The sequence below is a fragment of the Gambusia affinis genome, linkage group LG06 (assembly GCF_019740435.1).
Source record: "Gambusia affinis linkage group LG06, SWU_Gaff_1.0, whole genome shotgun sequence".
Lineage (NCBI taxonomy): Eukaryota > Metazoa > Chordata > Actinopteri > Cyprinodontiformes > Poeciliidae > Gambusia > Gambusia affinis.
The window spans coordinates 6,233,273-6,255,184 of NC_057873.1; the positions used below are offsets into that span (position 1 = coordinate 6,233,273).

The 21,912-nt window shown below is 37.0% G+C and overlaps 1 protein-coding gene across 5 annotated transcripts in view; it reads left to right on the forward strand.

Moving 5' to 3' along the window:
* cntn5 (contactin 5) overlaps positions 1 to 21,912 on the forward strand; it is a 155,970-nt gene that overhangs the window by 2,970 nt on the left and 131,088 nt on the right. For 3 of the 5 annotated variants that reach the window (XM_044119472.1, XM_044119475.1, XM_044119474.1), the window contains exon 3: positions 9,391 to 9,751. The gene's annotated coding sequence lies outside the window, so the exon portion shown is untranslated. The other 2 variants (XM_044119471.1, XM_044119473.1) reach the window with 2 other exon arrangements.

Below are 21,912 nucleotides of genomic sequence, written 5' to 3' on the forward strand. Positions count from 1 at the left end.
AAAACAATTCTGTTCTCTCTTCCACGTCAAAACAGAAATTGTTACAAAGCAGAGAGCGAACGGCAGTGAAGTGGAAAGCAGCACGGCCCAACGCAGCTCTCAGAGTGTGTAATGAAGATGAATTAAGACGTTTGCTTCGAGGACACCGCTGTGCTGGCTCCTTTCTGAGAAGCTCTATCTTTTTAGCCCTTTCTTGGGAAATTAAGATTCAGTCAGCTGCAACATTACATACCACCCTTGCAAACCACAGATGTAACACACTCTGGTTACCAGATATGAGAGTGTGTTAAACGCCATACAGCTGAACAAGAGTCAGATTTGAGTGACAGAAAATCCTGTAAAGAAGAGGTTCTGTCAGGTGTTATGCGTCATGTGGGACATGTTACAGTCAGGATCTTATTAAAAATAAAAGACAAACGCATTGTGAATTTAATATCTGTGCACACAAGCTTCAATGCATTTTATTGGATTTAATGTGATAGAATATGACGAAGTAGTGCATAATTGTGAAGTGGAAGAAAAATTATTAAAAAAGGTTTTCAGCTATTTTCTTTAATACAAATATTTCAATAAATACAGCTGTTCTGAAAATCATTTACGTTTGGTTAAAGCGCATTACTGAAGAAACAGCATCACAAAGGACACTTAGAGCAGCAGATGAAAACTGTGATCCTATCTCAATTTAACTGAAGTTAAAGGTGCAACACCTTCATTTTTATGTCAATGTTAAAGTAAAAACGTGAAGCTAACAAATGGAATTGGTCCAACTGACCGATTTAAATAGTTTCTGTGACGTAAAACAACATAAAAACATAATTGATTTAATATTATCTCTTCAGTGCAGGGGTCGGTTGACACAGCAATGCTGGAAGAAAAATTGTAGAAGCTGCTGCAGACTAGAGACTTGAGCAGAGGTTCACCTTCCAGTTGGACGACGGCCCTAAACATGCAGCCTGGTTTAGATTGAATTCAAAAACAATGTCTATCCCAAAAGAAAATTAAATGTTGTCATAACGCGGATCATCCAAGTATCTTTATGGAGGCCTTGTGGAGGTGACTTTGTATGCAGGAAGAATCTCCAGTAGAAGACAGTCTTGCAATAATTCTGGGGAGGCCTCTGACTGAAGACGTCTTTTGTATGATGGTTTCATGACTGTCAAGACATGCTGACAGCTCAGTTTCCAGGCAGCAGAGATAATCTTCCACCGTAACATATCCTGGAGGACAAAAATCAGCTGTTGGCAAGCTCTGCTAGTTCACCTTGTTTGCTTTACCGCTCCTCCTTTAATCTTTTTCTGGTTGTTTGGTTAAAATCCCGAGCAGAGAGATGTTGGAGTTGCCTGTTGTGATTGATAGAGATGGTTTGAACTTCCTCCTCCTCTCTTTGCTCTGCATCCACAACTCCTCTGGGATTTTGAGTTGTGGATCAGGTGGTTTTTTTTTGGGTTTTTTTTATCTTTTAAGAAGCTAATTGCGTGCTCCTAGCTGTGTAAACAATATGTTGTTGCCATGGTTATGAATCATAACAACTGTCCAAAAGTGGACATAAGGAGAGCAAAAAAACTTCCAGCTGCACAGGACAAAATAATTGTTTACACATCAACCGAAACAATGATAAACAAAAGTCTTGGAAAATAACATTTCATCATCTTCCTGAAATAATGGCCATTTTTTCCCAAATGTGATTTTGGATAAAAACAAAACAAAACAAACAAAAAAAACCCCCATCTTTCTAAAAGTTGTTTTAGGCAAAAATAAAAAATCATTTATTGCAGAAACTGACATAGGCCATTATTTTAGGAAGGTAATTTGTTTTTACAGATGTCTCTATCTAATCTCACTGACGTTGAGTAATTTTGCAAAGAAGAATGGTCAAAATGATGAAAAGTCTTGGCCTCTATATATGCAACTTCAGCTTCTAGACGTGATGCAGGCAGAGACGTACTCTACAAAGCCCGAGGTTGTAGATCAGACGCTGACACAGCACACCACACTTCATCATTTAAAAATGAAAATCACGTAGTTTTAGTCACTAATTTGTGTAAATCAAAACAAAAACAATCCCCATGAAATAAGCTTTGGTTTGTGGTTATTGGACAAAAGAGGAAAGAATATGAATACTTTTCCAAAGCAGCTTAGCTGCCAGAACTCACATTGCTAATTCAAAATATTGGTGATTGAATTGCATCATGACCAAAACCAACATTTGCAAACTCATAATACCAAGAAACCATTCCCCATTTTTTGTTTCTTCGCCATCCTGACATGAGTTTTGAAAGTACTGGTTAAGATACCAGGAGGACATCTAGATTTGACAGGTTCCTGTGATTTATCCTCAACTCACAAATTGCACTTAGCAATATCAGTTTAAGTTTGCCTTTCTGCAGTTTTCATCCTGCCAGACATCTCTCCACTTGACATGTGCTGTCAGGTCCTAATTTTCTTTGCCTGTCTAGCTCCAGAGAGCAACCTCTCTAATTATATGTGACTGCTGTCTTCTTAGTACCAAACATCTTGTCAAGTGTGGGCAGTTAGGTACAAGTCTGGAAGTGGACTAATATCTATGTATATGAATCTGTTAGCAAAAGCAATAATGATGGGTAAACTTACTCAGTGTCACCTTTACATTTTGCTTTATCTCCAGATAATGTACTTTTTTCTTCTTGAGTCAGTATAGTACATATTAATTAGAAACAACTGATTTATATCAATTTTTTACCTGTCCAATGGACTTCTTCCCACTGGGAATTATATCACTCTGTGACAACTGATGTGAAGAAGTGTATTAGATTTGAATAAGTTGGATGTTATCATTTTTAATCTTCTTTTTTAAAAATTGCCATGCCCTGAAATGTTTATCCTCTTTTCCAGTAATCAAATGCTACTAGCGTTATTCTGTCTGCTTGGTTGCACAGCCTCTGAGTAAAAAACTGTTGATGGTGTTTAAGAACATGCTAACTGTTCTGGATCATTGTTTTGCTTGAAGTGAGGATCCAACGCAAATTACATTCTTCTTTTTTGCATTTGTTGCTTGTTATCTTTATGTTTTTCATGTTAACGGCATCTATTTTGACTCATAAAACTTTAAATTGAAGCCATTTAGACTTTGTCATTCTATATAGTTTGATAATGAGATGTTTGCAGCCTCCTCATCAGGAAACGTATGTTAATTTGGCTCCATGTAAATTCTTGAAGTGGTAGATATTATGTAAAATTCCAGTTTTTGAGCTTTACATCATGTTATCATGTTATTCCCTCATCAAAAATATACCTGGGGTTTTGCTTTGATTCTTTCATGCATGTTGAGAAATCCTTTAATCTCCCATGTTAACCAGTCAGCTGTGCAAAATGACGGATGGACGAGCGCCGCCCTCGAAAATGAAGCTCCTTCTCAGAGCTGCGTTTTCCTAGGTGCAGAGCTTCTGACTCCTCCCATTCAGCTCCTTCAGACTAGCCAGCAGCAATTAGCAAACACTTTGTAGAATTGAACATTTGCTGAGTTCATCATACAAGATACTTTTCAGTGCAACACTGATAAAAACATTGCTAAAGGGTTGACAGAGGAGCTATGTTGTGATTATTTCCCAAAGTTGGCGTGTCAGAAAAAGCAAGAGTTTCTTAAAGAGACAGAGGTCCAATTTAAAGCCGTTAAATTACAAAGTTAAATTTCTTTTAAGTCAAATTTGATATATACAATATTTTGTAACAACTGAAGACAACAGATTTACCTCATTGTGCTATAAGATTCCACTGCTACTGCCTGGAAAACACATAGTACTGCCCCTTTAACAGTCAGAAAATCCAGATTGTTACCATCCATATTTGCACTTGTCTTCTTCTTTTATGAAAACTTTCTCTACATACATATTAACAAGAAAGAAGATGAAATATTTTCTTATTTTGTCCTTTTTAATTGTCTTTATAGAGAGTAAAACAGTACATTTTGTTTACTGTTGTTTTGTTACTCTGGTTGTTCATGCTGTGAAAATCTTCGACCTGTCCATGGTGTGTATTATCTGTGCCTGGCTTACATTTATAATGTTAGAGCACACAGCATGCACAAGCCCACCATTCCCCCCCACAGAATAAGGATATCGGCAACAATCCAACCATATTTAAGCCACAATTTCCGCTCAGCCGACCGACAATATGTGTGATGCATTTATCTGTACATACTATCAGCAAATCTGTCCAACTGATGTCAGTGCCAATAAGCAAAGCTGTAAGAAGGAACTCTTAGAACACTGCTTTGAAAAGATTTGATCTAAGAGCTGATAACAGCCACAAGCACTTGGATGGATCAATCGCCCAATAGGAAGAGCACTCAGTCATGGTACTGTTTAATTAATGATGGAGGATGGAGATAGGCTGTTAGCTCCATATTGTCAGTCAAAGACTCACAGCAGAGGGTGGCAATATGAGCTATGTAACTGATATGAGAAACATAGAGAGATAATCTATACTCTCTAGTCTGGAGCCATTAGTGATCTGTTTGGAAGGAAGAGACGCTGCTGCATGGCCCACATTAACTGAATTCTTTTTTTCCAAAGTACTCTGAATGCAAAATGGCAAAGATTATGCTTGAAAAATAAACTGTACATTATATTTATCCCTTCCTGAAAAGCTGGAAATGAAAAAAAAAAAAACAGGCAATTTTTTTCCTGATTTTTTTGTAAACGGTGATCTCAAAAAGAGTCCAGTTTTATACCAGTTGACCAAAAAAAAGATTTTCTTTTAAATTCAGCTTTGTGGTCAGTAATACTCCTGTCTTTGCTCGATACATTCTCAGAAAAACTGTTCACAACCTAAAAATAGCTAATTAAAATAAATAAAACAAATTGACATGCCATCTCAAGTTCAAATAAGTCATTTCCCAAACAACCTTCAAAATCTACCTGTCCAGATCTATGTGGAGGTAAAGTGTCCTATTGATCAGAAAAGTCTGTTATGTATGTCTGTTTAGATATACATTATATTTTCTTGATGATTTTGATGATGGCATTTGACAAAATGTAATGTTTAATGCTTGTTTCATAATTGGTTTCTTATTTATGCTTTTTTTAAGCTTAATTTGAAAGCTTACTTTCAAAGTAAGCTTTACTTTGAAAGTGCATTTCAAAGTAAAGCACTTTGAAATGCCTTGTTGTGGAAATGTGCTATACAAAAATTTGACTTGACTTAATTCACCCTTGGTTTCAAACCCGAGTAATTGTTGTTGAAGCAAAAAACCACACAATTTCAGATAAAATCTCGTAGAGTTTTGTAAAATTCGCATGCTCACATTTGTGTTGGTAGGAGAGAAAGTTTATTTATCTAACGTGCATCTCAAATAATCAGTTAGCGTTTAGTAGATAACATTTAATGGCACCTAAGGGTACAAACAAAAAGATTTTTAAAAATTTTATTCCAATAAATTGTTAGGGATATGAAAACTAACAATTTCAAATTGTCTCCCATGATGTGATTACACATATAAGAATGAAAGTTTTCAGTGTCATTTATTTTTAAGGTTTAGCATTTATTTTTCAAGAGATGCCAAAAAAATGCAAAACAACTACTTAAAGCTAAAAATTGGTTGAAAATTAAAATAAAATGAATATGTGACCCTAAAATATATATTCAGCTGCTATGAGAGAATAACAACAAAATCCACATCTTAATAATTCAAAAATGCGTCTCGGTATTGATTGGGGTTTTTTGTGTCATGTTTTTATGTAATTACTTTTTGTTTGATGATTGAAGAAGCCCAGACATGCTTCTCATTTTATGTTGCTTGAAACAAAACTTTGACATTTGTTTATTTTGGTCAATTATTCTTTTCCTCATCCTCAATCCCCAGCTGTTAAATGAATTGCTTAATGTGATTCAAGATAATTTTTTTTCTGTAGAAAATAATATGAATATGAATCCACAACCTCCAAGAATAACGATCCTGTCTTTTGAAGACGGGTGTTTCTAGCCAAGCAGACATTATGCAAATGCTTTTTATGGCGCTATGGAAAAGCGCTGGTAGAATAAACCTGGAATACAAACAAGGTGTCTCGGGATGTTTAGGGGAAATGTCTTTTGTGGAGTGTCTCAGTTTAGAGGCACTCTGGGATTTGTCGCTTTGCAGATCTTATAAACTAAATATATTTCTAGTACAATAAAGGAAAAGGCAATTTTAAAAGCATAACAAAACCTCTTGAGCTGTTTCATTTATACTCTGCTAACATCCATCCATTTTCTGTTCACATCTTGTCCCTAATGGGGTCGGGAGGGTTGCTGGTGTCTATCTCCAGCTACGTTCTGGGCGAGAGGCGGGGTTCACCCTGGACAGGTCGCCAGTCTGTCGCAGGCTCTGCTAACATATAATAGTTTATCTTCCCAACATCCAATATTCAATAACAAATGTTTTGTCAAAGGCACATACGTAAATAATAAATGGGTTTATGCCACAAAGTGTTTGATACCCTGCTTAAAAAAAGTTTATGATCACTGAGCTTTTTCAGCAATCACAAAATGTTTAGTCATAAATTAATATAAAGTTACATAATAAAAAACTATTAATCAAATTTAAATCTTTAACACAAGCCATGTTTTCATCTATCAACATAGAACAGAGTACAGCAGAACCCCAATAAACTCAGAAAATACTTGAGACCTTCTATAAAAATGGTGATAACTGCCTATTTTAATAGTTCAGATGCTTACTATAGATTTATATGTAGCAATGCACACAGTGGAAACTGTCGCTGAAGTCCACAGTCTTCCGGGTCTCCACTCTTCAGTCACAGCCAATCAGCGCCATGGAAAATCAACGGCCTCCTGGGTTGCAAACGGCAGCCAGTAGCATTAACCTACATATCTCAGCTTCTCAAGCAGATATCTATACATAATATGGATAGAATATTATCCATATTAGACAATATGGATAGATATTAGATATTTCTATCTTTTATTCAAAGATATATTTTATTCAAAAGTGGGGATAGACTGTTAGACATTTTGTTCCTATTGAACTCAGCATATTATATTGTCTTGTATTCAAAAATATGTTCTAAATCTATATTCCACTTTTATTCATATGTCGTCTCCTGCATATATAGTGGTAAAACAACATATTATAATTTGGGCAATGAAATTGGTGTAGGAATTTGTAAACATCCTATTTAAGGAGATTTGAATAAATTCTGTCTTTTCTTTGTGTAAATTATGTAACTTAACAGCTAACAGGTGCTTCAATGAAAAGTTAGACCTTCTAATCTAAGAATGATCTCATTTAAGACAAGTTCTAAGACAATTTTGAGCTCATTAATCAAATAAATGTAGTAGAACCATGATTAAGCACCTTCATTTTTTTCTTTTATGATGTTATCTGGTTTTGCCTGAGTGTGAAAAATAAATACGTTCTCTGTAGATACGTTCACCTCTGTTGAGGTGGCTGGTCCGTCTGGCTGGGATCCTGGACGTTGTCCTGGTGAGGCGATCTGGACACATTCCAGAGGAACACCTAAAGCAGATTCCTCTGGAGGAGATTTCCCAAATGGCTGGGGAAAGGAAACCAAAGATAACGGATGAATAGTATGCATGTTACTGTAACAATAATAGGTTTTTATATGAACATATCAGTGTCATTCATTCAATATTGTCTCCAATAAATTTCTAATTTAAAAATGTAAGTACAGTTTCAAAACAAGATGAAGAAAAACACTGAAATAAACTTAAAACTTTTGAGTTGACCATTAAAAACCAAGTTGACAGTACTCTTTCATACTTTGTAGACATAAGGTGTTCGTATACTATTATTTATTATTCGCATTTTTTGTTTCTGATGCAAAAACCTATTGCCATTCTTGCACAGTCTGTTTGTTTCAGTGATAGGATTTTTTCTGGAGAAACGAGCAATTAAAGAAATCAACTAAAAATATGTTTTGTTTTTTATTTAAAACATTTAACTTAGAAACAAGCTATTTTGTTTTTGGCAAAAGCGTAGCAAACAATTCAATCTTCTTTCCAGAATTAAAATACAAAACAGAGAAAACCTGGTCTGTTCTGGTCTCTAGGGGCTCTGTTTGTGAAAGCTCTTTGTCCTGTGTTGTTGCTGGTGTGTCTGACCTGAACAGGCCACAGCTGAGAAATGTTGCAGCTCATCAGTGTCTGCATTAAAATGCCCCAACCAAGCGCCACACCCTTTCCCAGCGGGTCTGGATCAGCACTGATGTTGTTTGTGATTATGTGAGTTTACTTTCTTTAGTTTGCCTGTAGCATCAGATCAGAAAGGATTTTCTTCTGAGATATTTAAGATCAAACTGTAAGCTTTATGGTTCTTCCTTTACTCCTGTTTTATGTGTAGCCAGGGAGCTCTCTCATAATCTTGTTTTGTCTTTTATTTCCAGTTAGATAGTGGGTGTCTCATTTATTGCTTTGTCCTCTGAGATCATGTTTGTCCTCATTTTCCCTTAGTTCAGTGGTTCCCAAAGATTTTCATCTGGGCCCCTCTATGGAGTACAATAAAATCCCCCAAAAATGAAAAAAAAAAAAAGAAAAACAAAAAAAAATCTACTGGGCACAGACACCGCTCAACCAGACATAAACCTATACACATATTTTGTTTTCAAACTCAACTGAAGTTTATTTCACACTTCAGGTTGCAACAAAACACACTACAAACCATTTTTACAGTCAAACACTTTTGTGTAATTTTTTCTTTTTCTTTTTTTTTTTTTTTTTCAATCATTCATCCGTACCGCTTCCCCCCTGAAGGGGGCGCGACCCACACTTTGGGAACCACTGCCTTAGTTTATTGTAAATAAATACATTTTAACTAACAGAGGGCTTTTCAGTCATTTTTAGTTAGTTGTTTGGTGTTGCACCCTGAAATTTGGATAAAATTTTGTCAAATATATTTGTGTGCATTGTTTTCAAACTAAATTGCAAACTATTATCATTTGAGAGCAAAACGCAGCAAAATCTTTTTTCTAGAATAGTTGAGAAACTACAATCCAAAAATAAAATTTCAAGAGAAAATCTGAAACAAAGTATTGCTCTTATCATGAAGTATTGGTCCAATATTAATAACCTACTTGGTATTGATATTTCAAATTGATCCACTCACTCTTACCAATTATCATTTACTGACTAGGATTAATTTGAACAACTGTTGAAACAGTTTTGATTCGCTTAAGTTTTTCATACAACCTTGTTTAATATCAAAGTTGGTGAACTTTTGCAATCTTTAATTTTCTGGAAGCATTCACGCCGTTCTGAAAACGACCCACACCAGAAATGTGAATGGGAGCAATGCTGAGGCAATGCCACTCCTTACAACTAACTGAGGGGCCACCTTTTTTCCTTTTTTCTTTTTTTTCTCTCTCTCTCTCTCTCTCTCTCTCTCTCTCTCTCTCCAAGGCAGCACCAGTGAGCTGGGATGCTGCGCTGCAGAGAGAGCCTCAGCTGGCTGCAGCGGTGGAGGCAGTCTGTGCGGACACCACAACGAACCGCCGTCCGACTCCGCGCTCCGTCAAGCCAAACTGCTCCCTGAAGCGGAGGAAGGAGAGACGGGCTCAGAGATAGAAATAAACGGCCCGGTTACTTCGGTTACTCGAAGAGATGCGCCGCCTGCGGTGGCGAGCCCGATAGAGGAGCACCCGGACTTCAGTGGATATCGGTACTACAGCTGCCATTCCGCCTTTTAGGGTCGGGAGAGATCATCTGTCATCTTTTAACAGAAAGGAAAACGCCCACCAAAGGAGGACTTTTTTGCATATTTGTGAGTACATATCCTGCTTTACTTTGCTTCTATTTTTATTTGTTGTTTCCCCCTCCCCTTCCCTCTGTCCAACAAATACTGTGTGAACTCACGTTGCTTAAAGCAGACAAGTTCTGCTGACGATGATCTCGAAAACAGTCAAATATGAGGAGTTTTTCACTCTCTTCTTTCTGCCTAAAATCACGCCGGGAGGCATTGTGGCAACAATAAATTAAGTGTGAGTGTTTGCCCGCATGCTGTTTCAGTAACTTCCCTCTTTTCAGTGAGAGTGAAAGAAGAAACAAGCATGTGGGCGAGGGGGCTGCCGAGTGTGACGAGATGCACCCACTGCAAAGTGTCCAAAGGAAACATCTCTGCTGTTCATCAGGCTTCCAACGAGTTCATAACATCTTTTTAATTTTTATTAATTTTTTAAATTCAGTTTTAAGTCAAAGGTGTCCTACTCTGTAAAAGCCCTCAACATCCTAGGGATAAAAGATCGGGGGCTTTTGAAATCTACTTTGAACAGAAGTGTGTTTGAGGTCCAGCTGCTTTTGAAAACAGCTCAAAGGGATTTATGAAAATATTTTTTGGGAAAGCGAAGAAAGCTGGGCTCTGCTGTACGAGGGCAGATCCAGGTCCTTCTGGCGTCTTTTTGTCAGGCTGAGCAGGCGGCTTTTAACACACCACTTACCACACAAGTGGACCCACAGGAATCATCTAATCAGAGATATGCAAATTGAAGAAATCCAGATTTTTTTTTTTTTTTTTTTTTTTTGGCTTTGTTGTGGTTGGATATGATGCTATCATCTGATGGTGCCGGTGACTGCTGAGTTCTGCATTGTGGCTCAGAGGCTTGGTCTCCCTTTTGATCTTATTGATTTGGCTTCTTTTCTCTACTGAGGTCTTATTTTGCCATTAGTTGATGACAATATTATTCCCTTTATTCTCCTGAGGTGTGTGATTTTTTTTCCCCTTTCTTTTTCTCTTCGCAGCAATAGCAATTATTAAAGTGATGGCAGCCAGAATTAAGTTTGCAGGAGGAAAACACAGCCTTGAAAAGATCTGTCTGCTGTCAGCAAATCCCTCTGCTGCCGTGGGCACTCTTCATTTTTAATGTAGGTCCACTCAGAGGCATTAGGACAGAGTATTGGACTATTTTAAGCCATGCCTCTAAATTAAAGTAACTAAGGGTGTTACGTGGCTGATATCCAGATGATCAACCTTTGGGCCAGTTTTCTTTGCTTGCGCTCTGCATTTTCCAGAAACCCGATAAATTAAAATTTATACAATTTTTCTGGTTATGTGTTACTTTGAAGCCCTGCTGATATACACATTATTCATTCAAATATTGTCGGGGAAAAGGAAAGATAAAAACAAACGTGCTGTTAAATTCCAATACCCAGGAGAGAAATTGAAGTTTTACAATGTAATACAGGATATTTCAAGAATAGGGACATACACGTACAATTTTCCAGCTAAAGGAAATGGTTTTTGTTAGCCTAATAATTGCTTTGATCAAAACTGTTTCAAGAGTTGGCAGGCTGTATTAGTCTATAGTGCCTGAATGATTTGTGTGTGAATGTTAGATTTGCAAAGAGAAAAGAAGCCTTCAGTGTTTTTTTTTTTTGTCTTTCATTTTCAGAGTATGTGTAGTTTGAGGTACTTATCCGACCCTCTGTTGTATTTCTGTGGAACAGATTGAAATCGATACGGAGTTCTGATTACCTTTTCAGGAAATATTTGCCAACTTAGTGAAACCTTTTGTTTTCTTCTCTTCTTTCAAACATTGCTCTTTTTACTTTCATATTTTCACTATAATCTGTAACCTTGATAGAATTAGTGACAAAATCAAAATACAGCCTGAAGTGTGCAGCAATAACTTTGTAATTGCTGGCTTTTGCAGCAAAACAGCAAAGCAATAGTTATTCCAGCACATTCTCACTCCTGACTCGTCATAGATTGGGTTGGTTATTCCTGCTGCTGCTAAAAACTAAGATATTGGAATTCAGGGAAATTATTTAGATTATTTAGTTATTACTACCTTGATGTTGATAAAGTTTATGGAATAGTTCAAGGTTTTTGCAGTGAATCGCTGTCTGCTTATTTTACGAATGTTTAAAATATCTTCTGGTTTGAATTTGCAGTTATTTACGCAGAAAAAGAAAAGTTAGTTATTCAGTAAAGTTAGGTGGGAGGCGGTGCGTCATTAGTGATCAGATTAAACTTTGAATGTAACAAGTATTTCTGGTCAAAGTAACAAGGTGACGTATATCAAAAGCAAATACATTTTGGGGTTTATTCAAATGCTTTGTGTGTTTCTTTGTCAATATGGAGAAACAGGAAGATCTTTGGTTTCGCACCACTTCCTACCTCCATCTCCCCCTTTGAATAGTCATCAGCTTTTCAATAAGTATCCATTCAGAAAAAAAAGACACCTGTTTGGGGCTTCATTGATGACACTTTAACAAACTATTGTAATGTTTTTTGAGAGTTGAGTTAATTTAAGATGATAGAAGTTTGTTTTATCTCCCTCTCTCTTGGACTAGCTGTTAGTTTCAGCCTTCATAAATAATTATTCTGGATTTATACAAAATTTTTATTGCAACTTATTTATACAGGTAGGCTTTTTGATAGTCATTTATTTTTGCCATAAAAAATAGAGAACAAAAAGCATTACTGGGCTGAAGCATCACTTATTTTAGCTACCCAAGAACTAACAAATATAAAACTAATTTTAATACACTAAATATAGACTTCAGTTTCTGTAGTTTTACATTTTCATCATCAAAGGGATTCGACAAATTAACTTCTATAATTGTAAGAAATTTTCATAAAATTAACTTTACAGCCTAAGCAAATTTTTGGTTTTATATACATACAGCATTCTTCTAATTTTATGCTTTTGGGTCATCTAAAGCAGTCTAGACGGAATATGGAAGTAAAAGGTTTTCAGCCTTAAACATTATTTGAAAATCTACTAATCCAGCAAACCTAAATGTATTTATATTAATAAATAACATGGTAATAGAAGCATGATTTTCATCTTTTCTTTTCTATTTCTTTTCATCCATTAAGCAGACAATAAAAGCTTTCCCTTTTTGTCAGAATATCATTTAAAAGTTCTGACTTTTCTTTTAACCACTTAGTAAACCCATTTAACTTAGAGTAGTTTTCAGCCATTTGAGCTTGGAGTCATCCTTGCTCCTTAAAGTAGCAAGGATTTGAACTGTAGATTTTAAAAAATGCTATAGCTGGCAATAGCTGCAAAAAAAAAAAAAAAAAAGAAACAAAACAACAAAATTGACCATCCCTTGTTTTTGAAAGCTGAAACACAACCAAAAGGACAAATTTATCAGCCGTATTTAATAGCCAACTCATTCATGGCATGTAGTAAGTGGGTGAGGGTCATCCTTCTACTTATGTTTTTGCTACACAAAAAAAAACTCTGGCCACCATGTTAGATTTTAACTCATAAAATGTGTAACTTTTAAAAAATTACCCACATTTTCTGTTATTAGGTTATAATACTTTCATTGTTCACTGTTAATGTTACGCAACATCAATCAACGCCTAACAATGGAAGTAAAACTTTATTGCAAGCTTGTAATTTAAACAGCCCAATGTTTTTCAAGCCAGTAATATATATATATATATATAGCCGAGTTTCATTTCCTAAGGTAATCTGAGCACAGCTTCTCTCACCCAGAGATATAAGGTTTAAGTCACCAGACGGAGCAATCCTAAGAAGATTCACCTGCGTATTAGGGAAGTCGCTGGAGGAAATGCACAGCTGCGCCAATTTCACTCGGCATGTATTTGCGTTTACCTCTGTCCTTTATTGGATGTTAATCAGTCATTTGCTTGCAGTAGGTGCTCTAAAAATGTTCGAAAGTCCATGAGAGGACAGGTGTGAGATGATCTGCTCACCTTCATTTAAATGAAATAAATCTTATATTCCCAGCTGCCTCATCCTCATAAATGATTTTTTTTTTTTTACATGAACACACATGCAGTCATTTAGAGTATGGCTAATTGAAAATGACATCTTTGATAGAGGAAACCCTTTGGGACACTTGGAGGAAAAAAACAAACAAAAAAACAAAAATAAAGTGAGACCAGCTCCAGACGGAAACAGATTCACAAAGGTAATGGTTCCCGAGGGAATTTTATTTTACTGACAAATACCCAAGAGCTATAATAAAGTGAGAACAGACAAAAACGCCTCGCTGACATGTTTGTACTCAACTGGTCCCCAAAGATTGTTGAAAGGCGGGAAAATGATATCGCACCACGCAGCTGTACAGCACCCTGCCGGTATTTCTTTTATGGCGACTCGACTGACGGAAATAAATAAAAGGAAATTGCTGGGCACTGTGGAATATGTAAATAACATGTTTTGTGTGACCAGAGGATGCTAGGGTGTAATTCTGCTCTCAAAAACACAACAGTGACTAAGAGCGTTTCCCTTGGGAATAGTTCCCCACTAAGATGTGAGATGACTTGCATTTGCTCAGATTAAAGAAATTTCCTATAAGCAGCGTTGGTGATCTTGACAGAAGCGAAAACCCTTTTCTCTGCTTTCTCATCAAGCACTTTGTTTGTGAGGGAGGGAGGCCCACTGGTCTATCCAAGCCTGGAAGACAAACGTCCCTCATGACCCATCTGACAGCTTAATTTATATAATTGCCTTGAAACATCTGCCTAAGAAAGACCGACTTTCCGCACCCCCCGTCCCTCTGCTTGTCACTGTTATGAATGACTTCGCTTTGATGTCCAATGAGTCAAACGTGCGAGCTGACGTCCCGCCGCCGTGTCACTCTGAAAGCATGTGTAAACAGAATAAAAAAACAGTTAATTGGCCACCGGGTTTTGCATCCTTCTTCCACAGAACGTGTTCAGCGAGGCGTCTTCATTTAGCATCGTTTGTCAGGGTTCTGATCTCGTCCTTGTCAGATTGTTGGCCAGTTAATCCCCGCACTATGCCAAATGTGTGCATCTGTAAGGCAGAAATGCAATTAGCACAAGTGGTGTGGCGGAATCGTTGTCTGAGCTTCCGCTTCTCCATTTGCAGATTTCTTCAGAATCGGCTCTAAATTGCTGAAATAATTTGGTGTGGTGAGCTAACACGTGCCTCCGCCTCGGGTTGGCTAATTATGCAGCCCCTCTAACTGTTTGCCTTTGTGCTGTCCTCATTGTGTTAACTTTGAACAAGTCATCTGTAGCTAGCCGCGGGGCTCCCCTGGGTTGCTGTTTAAATGGCTGGTTTCAAAGTGTGAACGTGTTAGCTGAATGCATGAAATTGAGTAGAGAGATTTGAGAAGCGTTATAGCAACAAAATAATAAAACCATAATTTGCAATGGCTGACTTCATTGAAAAGTAGGCCCTTGAAAGAACATTCACAATATTTTTACATGGAAACCACAAACTTTGACGTATTTTATTCCAATATTAAGCAACAGACCAACACATAATAGCACACTTTTTTTTAACAAATAAAAATCTGAAGAGTGTGGCTTGCTTATGTATTCAGACTTTTAAATCCAGTTTAATCACCTTCCTCCAGAAGTAATATAATTAGTAATGGAAGTCCATGAAGGTCGAAGACCAGTAAATAATAAAATAATGTCTTGTTTTTTGGGGGTTTTTTTAGACATTTGTTGCTGACGATATAATATGAGATAGATATAATCTGTGACAAAAAAAAAATAAAATCAAGTTTCTCTTGAGTATTAATTTTCATTTTATTTTTAAGCAGTTAGTTGGCATGGTGACAAAGCCTGAAACTGATTCTGTTTGAGTTACTCAGATTGTTGAGTGAGTGAATTAGTGGACGTCACTAACCTTATTTAGGTTGAGCTTTTCCCCTACATACATCTCCCAGAATCCTGTGCAGTTCTGGATCAGAGTTCAGTTAAATGATTGAATATTCTATCTGATGTATTTTCTATTGATATTGATGCCGTGTCTATTAACTGCCCAGCAGTAATGATAATAAACGTTCACACAGAGCATCATCAAGACCAAGAAACACAACTGACTGGTCAATATTAAAGCTATGGAGAAGTTTTAAAAGCAAGGCTAGGTTGTAAAACATCCCAAGCGATAAACATCTCATGGAGTCTTTTCCAATACATCATCTGAAAATGGAAAATGGCTCCTGCAAAACTTTGGGCAAGGACAGCATAAATCTGAGAACCTCACATCCACAACTCATATAGGAGAACCTGATGACAGGACTGCCGATAAGTGAGCACCCAGAGAAATTGGCCTGAACTCAAGTATGACGATGAGAAAGTCTTGTTTAAAGACAGCTGTAAGATTTCTTGTCTACAGTTTGCCGCAAGTCATGTTGGAGGAGACAGCAAACATGTGGAGGAAGTTTCTGTGGTTGGATGAGACCACTACTGGATTTTCTGAACTACATGCACAATGCTTTGTGTGGTGGAAAGGTAAAAAATACCCACATTGAGATAGCAGCATCATGCTGTGGGCATGCTTTCTTTGAGGGACAAGGCTGTTCAGATTTGATGTGAAAAAGAAGCTGAATAAAGGAATCCATGAAGTCATACTGCAGAAAAATGTGACCCATATCCTACTTATTCACAGCATTTTGATATTTTCACCCACAAAAAATTAGACTAGTGCCTCTTCCTTAAAGGGTCTTAAATCTGATTTGTCTCTAAGCCATCTGTCAAAATTCTGCACCTGAAAGAGCCAGATGCGGTATGACCAGATGTAAGCAATGGTCAAAAATCATAATTCTGAAATTTATGACAGAAGTCTGAGAGTGAAACGCATCAAGACACAATCCCACCACTCCTGGTTCGGACTACGCATCCAAACAGACAGTGCTGCTCGAAATGCCATCACTTTTAGTTTTGCTTTCTTTTGATCAGTTTCCTTCAATTTTTTTATGATCTTGTGACAATGCTGTCGGCTCCATTGCTGAATTACATTATTCAGGGGGGTGCTGTGGTGTCACAGGGACAAAGCACAACCCATGTATTGAGGCCTTAGTCCTCGTGGTGGTGGTTGCAGGTTTGATTCCCGGCCTGGTGACATTTGCCCCATGTCTCAACCCTCTCTCATTACTTTGTTTCCTTTCAAACTACTTTCAAATAAAGGCAACTAGAGCCATCAAAACCTTAAAAAAAAGATCCAAAGATGGCGGCATCCGTTATTTCCATAAACAGTGTGATTCTGTGTGATGCCTACGTTCTTATTCTGCACATGAGGGTTGCTTTGGGATCGTAAAACATTCACACAGAAGTCTGATTGTGATTGCATCAATCAGTAGTATGAACGACCATTCAAATAAATGAGCATTTTAACTGTGTAAAGTAGTCTTTGCTAACGACTTGAGATAGGCCTGGAGATTCATAATACAATACGACAACAAACCAGCATCCTCATAGATTCTGATTTCTCTTGTGCTATTTTGTAAATAAATGGAGGCATAAGTCTTTGCATCTAGAAAGCTGAAAGAAGAATATCCCAAAATATTTGCAGCTGACAGCAAAAGGTAGTTCCACAAAATGTTGATTTGCGAATCTGAGGACAACTGCATGACAGATTTTAAGATTCTGAAAGGCTGAAATGATAAAAGTTTTAAATACCGTTTCAGAATTGTTTGGGAGTTTATTGTATTTGTATGTGAAAAAAGTTTCAGTTCTTGCAGAGATGCTGTGGAGGGAGTTGAGTTGATGGTGGGAGATTGCCTTAGGATGGAGTGTATTTTTTTTGTTTTGTTTTTTTCCCCCAGAAGATAGCTCCTGATTTTATGTGACAGTAAAGAGGCCTTATCTACCACGGGCATGATGAAGTAGAAGACTCTTTGATTTGTTATCTCTCAAAAATAACAATCTCATGCCCAAGAAAGATTAGTGAGATGAAGGTGTAGAATCAGGCCACGCCATTTTAAGAGTCTCATATAAGATCCAAAGGCTACATCTGCATCACGCTGATACTACAAATTTAAAGAGGAGCAGAATTTAGTGACGTATATTTGACTTTCAGATTTAAAACATTCAGAAAGTACGATTCATCCAAATCCTAACTGACAACTCTTGAGATAGAAAAATAAAGTTGTAACTGGGCTTAAAAGAGGATAACTTGTAAGGTTTTTGTACAATATCTAGCTGAATAGAGATGAGAATATCTTCTTCTCTCTTCATCCGAATCCTTGTACTTGCATCTTGATCCCAGGTGTTACTAGATAATTTTTATTTCACATCCTCTCAGATAATCCAAACCTTTGTTCACATTAGCATCCATTTACATCTGTTTTTGTTGTGTATGAATTTTTCAAACTTCTAAAGGGCAAAGTGAGACACCGCTAGCAATGTTTGATGGAAAAAAATAAATTCCTTAAAAAATGTGAAGCTTTTTTTTTTTTTCTTTACGTCAAATCAGATTTTTAGACTTTTCATCTTTGACCTTACTGAAAAGGCCACAGAGGCCTGGTGTGTTTAGTCGTCAACATCTACCTTGCTTGTTGATGCAATGTGGCATTGTGGCCTGAAGTCACTAGAGTGATCCTAATAAAACAATATATGAAAAACCATCAGATTAAAACAGGTGAGCTCTCTACATGCTGCTTGTGTCTAACTCATATTGCAGTCATGTATTGAAAGTGAACTATACATGAATCAGTACAAGATTCTCACATTGTAATAAATATGGAGTAAAATATTTTTTTAATTTACTTGCATAGCTTAAAACAAAGCAATTTTATCAGAAGCAGTTGGCCCGAGTGAAACTAAAATAACAGATTTCCATATTTTATGACTTAATGCTACACCTTTTTAATACACTGATTTTTATACAGTACAGTAAATGGATGTTAGCTTGTTAATTGGTCAGGCAATCAGCACCAAAAGTCAGCCAGCACTCCACTGCTTGATACATGCTACACATAGCTCTTCAGCAAATTTTAAAATGTTATTTAGATAAGAGTGAAGTGTGGCACTCCTGTCTGGAAATGCTCACATTCCATGAATAATTTGATCCTAAATGTCATGTTTTCATTATTTATAAGTGGAAGATCATAATTAACACAGGCAAAAGCCTTAAAAACATTGATTTGTGTGTAGTTAATCAATCAAATGGGTTCACTTCAGTTACTGAAATGAATAAACTTTCAATAATATTCTTTTTTGAATATGACAGTTTTTCATGAGAGAAAAGGGGAGTATCTTACTTCCAGCCAGCCAACTAACAGGATGCAGCAACAGATGAAGGGGAATGTTTTATGTTTCAATCAGATAGTTTCTTGTCTCTCTAGGACTTTAAATTTATGACAAAAATGTAAGCTTAGGAAATTGCAGTATAACTTGTAGTGGTAACCAGTCCATGTCTTGATATAATGCCATTATTCCTCATGTATTTTAGGGTTAATTCACACCAGGCTTGTTTACTCTGGTTTAATTGAACTCTGGTTTGTTTGTGTGAATGTGGAATCGAACGCTGATGCAGACCAACAAAGAAAACTTTGGTCTGTCTAAAAACTTAGTTCTCTGTTTGGTTAAAGTGAATCTGGTGAGATTTGAGTGTCTATGTAAACGCCAAGTGGAGCAGAGACGGCCCTAAAAGCAGAAATCGAAACATAGGGCAGGGCATTCTGGGTAAATACAACCAAAACAAATGCCCGAGTCTGGTGCTAGAGTGTGAAATAGCCTATAGCTTATACAGACACAAAAGAGAAATCCTACAACGATTAAAATCCGACGGCACTCCAGTTTTGAACTCCAGAGTTTGTCATTTCCTTCAGCAGTTCTTGGTGCAGCGCCACCACAGGTGTGGAGGGGAACAAGTTTTTTAAAGGGTTTGGTTTGTTTGGCACAATCCAGTTTGAAGGTGAACCAAAACAGCTGAAAATGGAAAAACAAATGCAATTCTGGTCCCCAATCAAACTGTGGAAACTCCCTTAATTTCAGTCTATCATTAAAAAATGTTTCAGTAGTTCAGCTTAAGTTTTAAGAGTTTCTGAAGAAAAATGTACTTTTTAATTTAACTTACATAAAACTAACAGGAAAGAACAAACTAATATTCATTTAGAGAATTATTTTGGTAATTATTAAATATGTCTTTATTATTTTGTTGTTCCTCAGACTGAAAGAATATCGTGTTTATTGGGTGCTTACTGAACATTTTATTCCTCCACTGCTGCTGGCTAACCTACCTGCTCGGCTACCCACTGATATGAAGTGCTTCTACTCTTTCTCCGCCATGGTTGTCAGGCTATCCTTCTGTCTGCTCTGGTTCTTGCCTTCTGCACTCAACCATTGCATTTAAACTTTGCAACAACTCCTCTGTCACAGCACTATGGACCACTGATTGCGCACTATGCTTTTATGGACTCCACCTGCTGTAAAGTTGCTAATGTATAGTCTCCCACTTCCTCTTTTTGCTGCTGCCTAGCAACCGGCATTGCTTTTCCTTGTGATTTAATTGATAATTTGCTACATTATCCAGTGATGCTATAAAATCTGTTGTGCTTGTTACTTCCACTGTGAAGGTGTTGATCATTTTTTGTTGATATTTACTAATGACCCAAAAGGGAGCTAACTTTAATTAATGTTAAAAATTGGACTGACTACTGTTAATTTCATGGCATTTTCAGTGTTTTAGACTGAACCACTTCTCTGCTAAATCCTATTTTTAAGTGGAAGTGTCAAATAAAGTTGGAAAGTCAAATATTTTTCATTTCTCACACCGTCACGGATATTAGCCAGTTAATCTTCTGTGGGGGTTTTCTGGCTCCCAACTACTGTTGCTTTTCAAGCCGTCTTCCTTCATGTCAACCCACTTCATGCATTTAAAAAATGACTCATTCCAAAATGCACACATGTTATTTAATTTTTTTTGTTGCCCTGAAACTAACCCTTCAGGCCAGTTCAGTTCAGTTTTTCTTAGATGATTATTTTCTGTCCAGGACCTTCTGTTGTCGGGATCCATAAGTCATTTGGAAGCCTTGCATACCATATTTACCAGCACTGAGTCTGGCAAAAAGACAGGCATACAGTGTTTTAGGATCACCTTTTGCTAAGCATATCAAGTCATGCATCCTGCTGGCTCCTGATCATTTTCTACCTTCTTCTCTCACACCTGCTTTCCCCCGAGAAATGAAAAGTGTATGAAGAAATCTATAAAACACAACCAAGAGGGTTGCTGTGCTTAGCTCTGTTTGTGTAGTCCCTCTTTATTTGCTCTTGCGTGACAAACCTTAGATTCATTCTGCACAGGGGAGGCAGTTGAATATGTTTTAAGTTTTTTTTTATACCACAAAGTGATAGAGAAATAGCCACATTAGTTGAAAATAATCGAAGAGTCTCACTTCAAATGTTAATTGATACATATCTGATAGAGTTAAATGAGCTTATCTGAAATCAGTGCTACAACAAATATTTCACCCAGTATCAACAACTTGTCCTCCAGATATTTGGACAGAAGTGAGGCTTCATTAGGCTCTGGAATAAGACTGTAATGATGATGCATTGCTCTGGAAATAAAAGCCAGGAAGCTGTTCTTTGAAGCTTTCACTCAGTGCTGCTGTTGCGTGGTGAATGCTGAAGTGTGGAGGTTTACACCGTTTCATGATGTCAACTGTCAGCTTGCTGTGGGTTGCATTGTGGCTACAGTGATGCTCCAGAAATAACCAAGCAAAAGACAAAATGTACTCCAAACGATTGTTGGTGCAGTAAAGACACTTTCTCAGTTATGGTTGTCGTTTTTGGTAAAAATTTACTTTTCATTTTAACTGACATTTGAGCCCCTCATAAAGGTGTGGAATAAACCCCACCTGACTAACTGAGAAAAAGCTGCTGAATTGTCTCATTTCCCAGCAGTCCAGTTGATCAATAGGTGTGATATTTATGGGACATTAATAAGAAGTGGTGACAGCAAGGGTTGACAGAGCATAGTAATTTTAAATACATAAATTATAATGAAGTGGAGGCTACTGGAATCGGGGAAACCAACAGGAGCCGCGGTTTGTTTTGAAAAAGTTTCAAATAATCACTTAACAATACAGCTGTAAAGCCACTGAGCTGAATTCTCATCTGACCAGTTGATAAGCACTTTCAAATTGCCCAGCAACTGGAGGTTTGTAATTAATCAGCTACGTAAAACATCTGCTGCACAGGAGAGCCGGGCGTTCAGCAGTCTGAGCACATATACA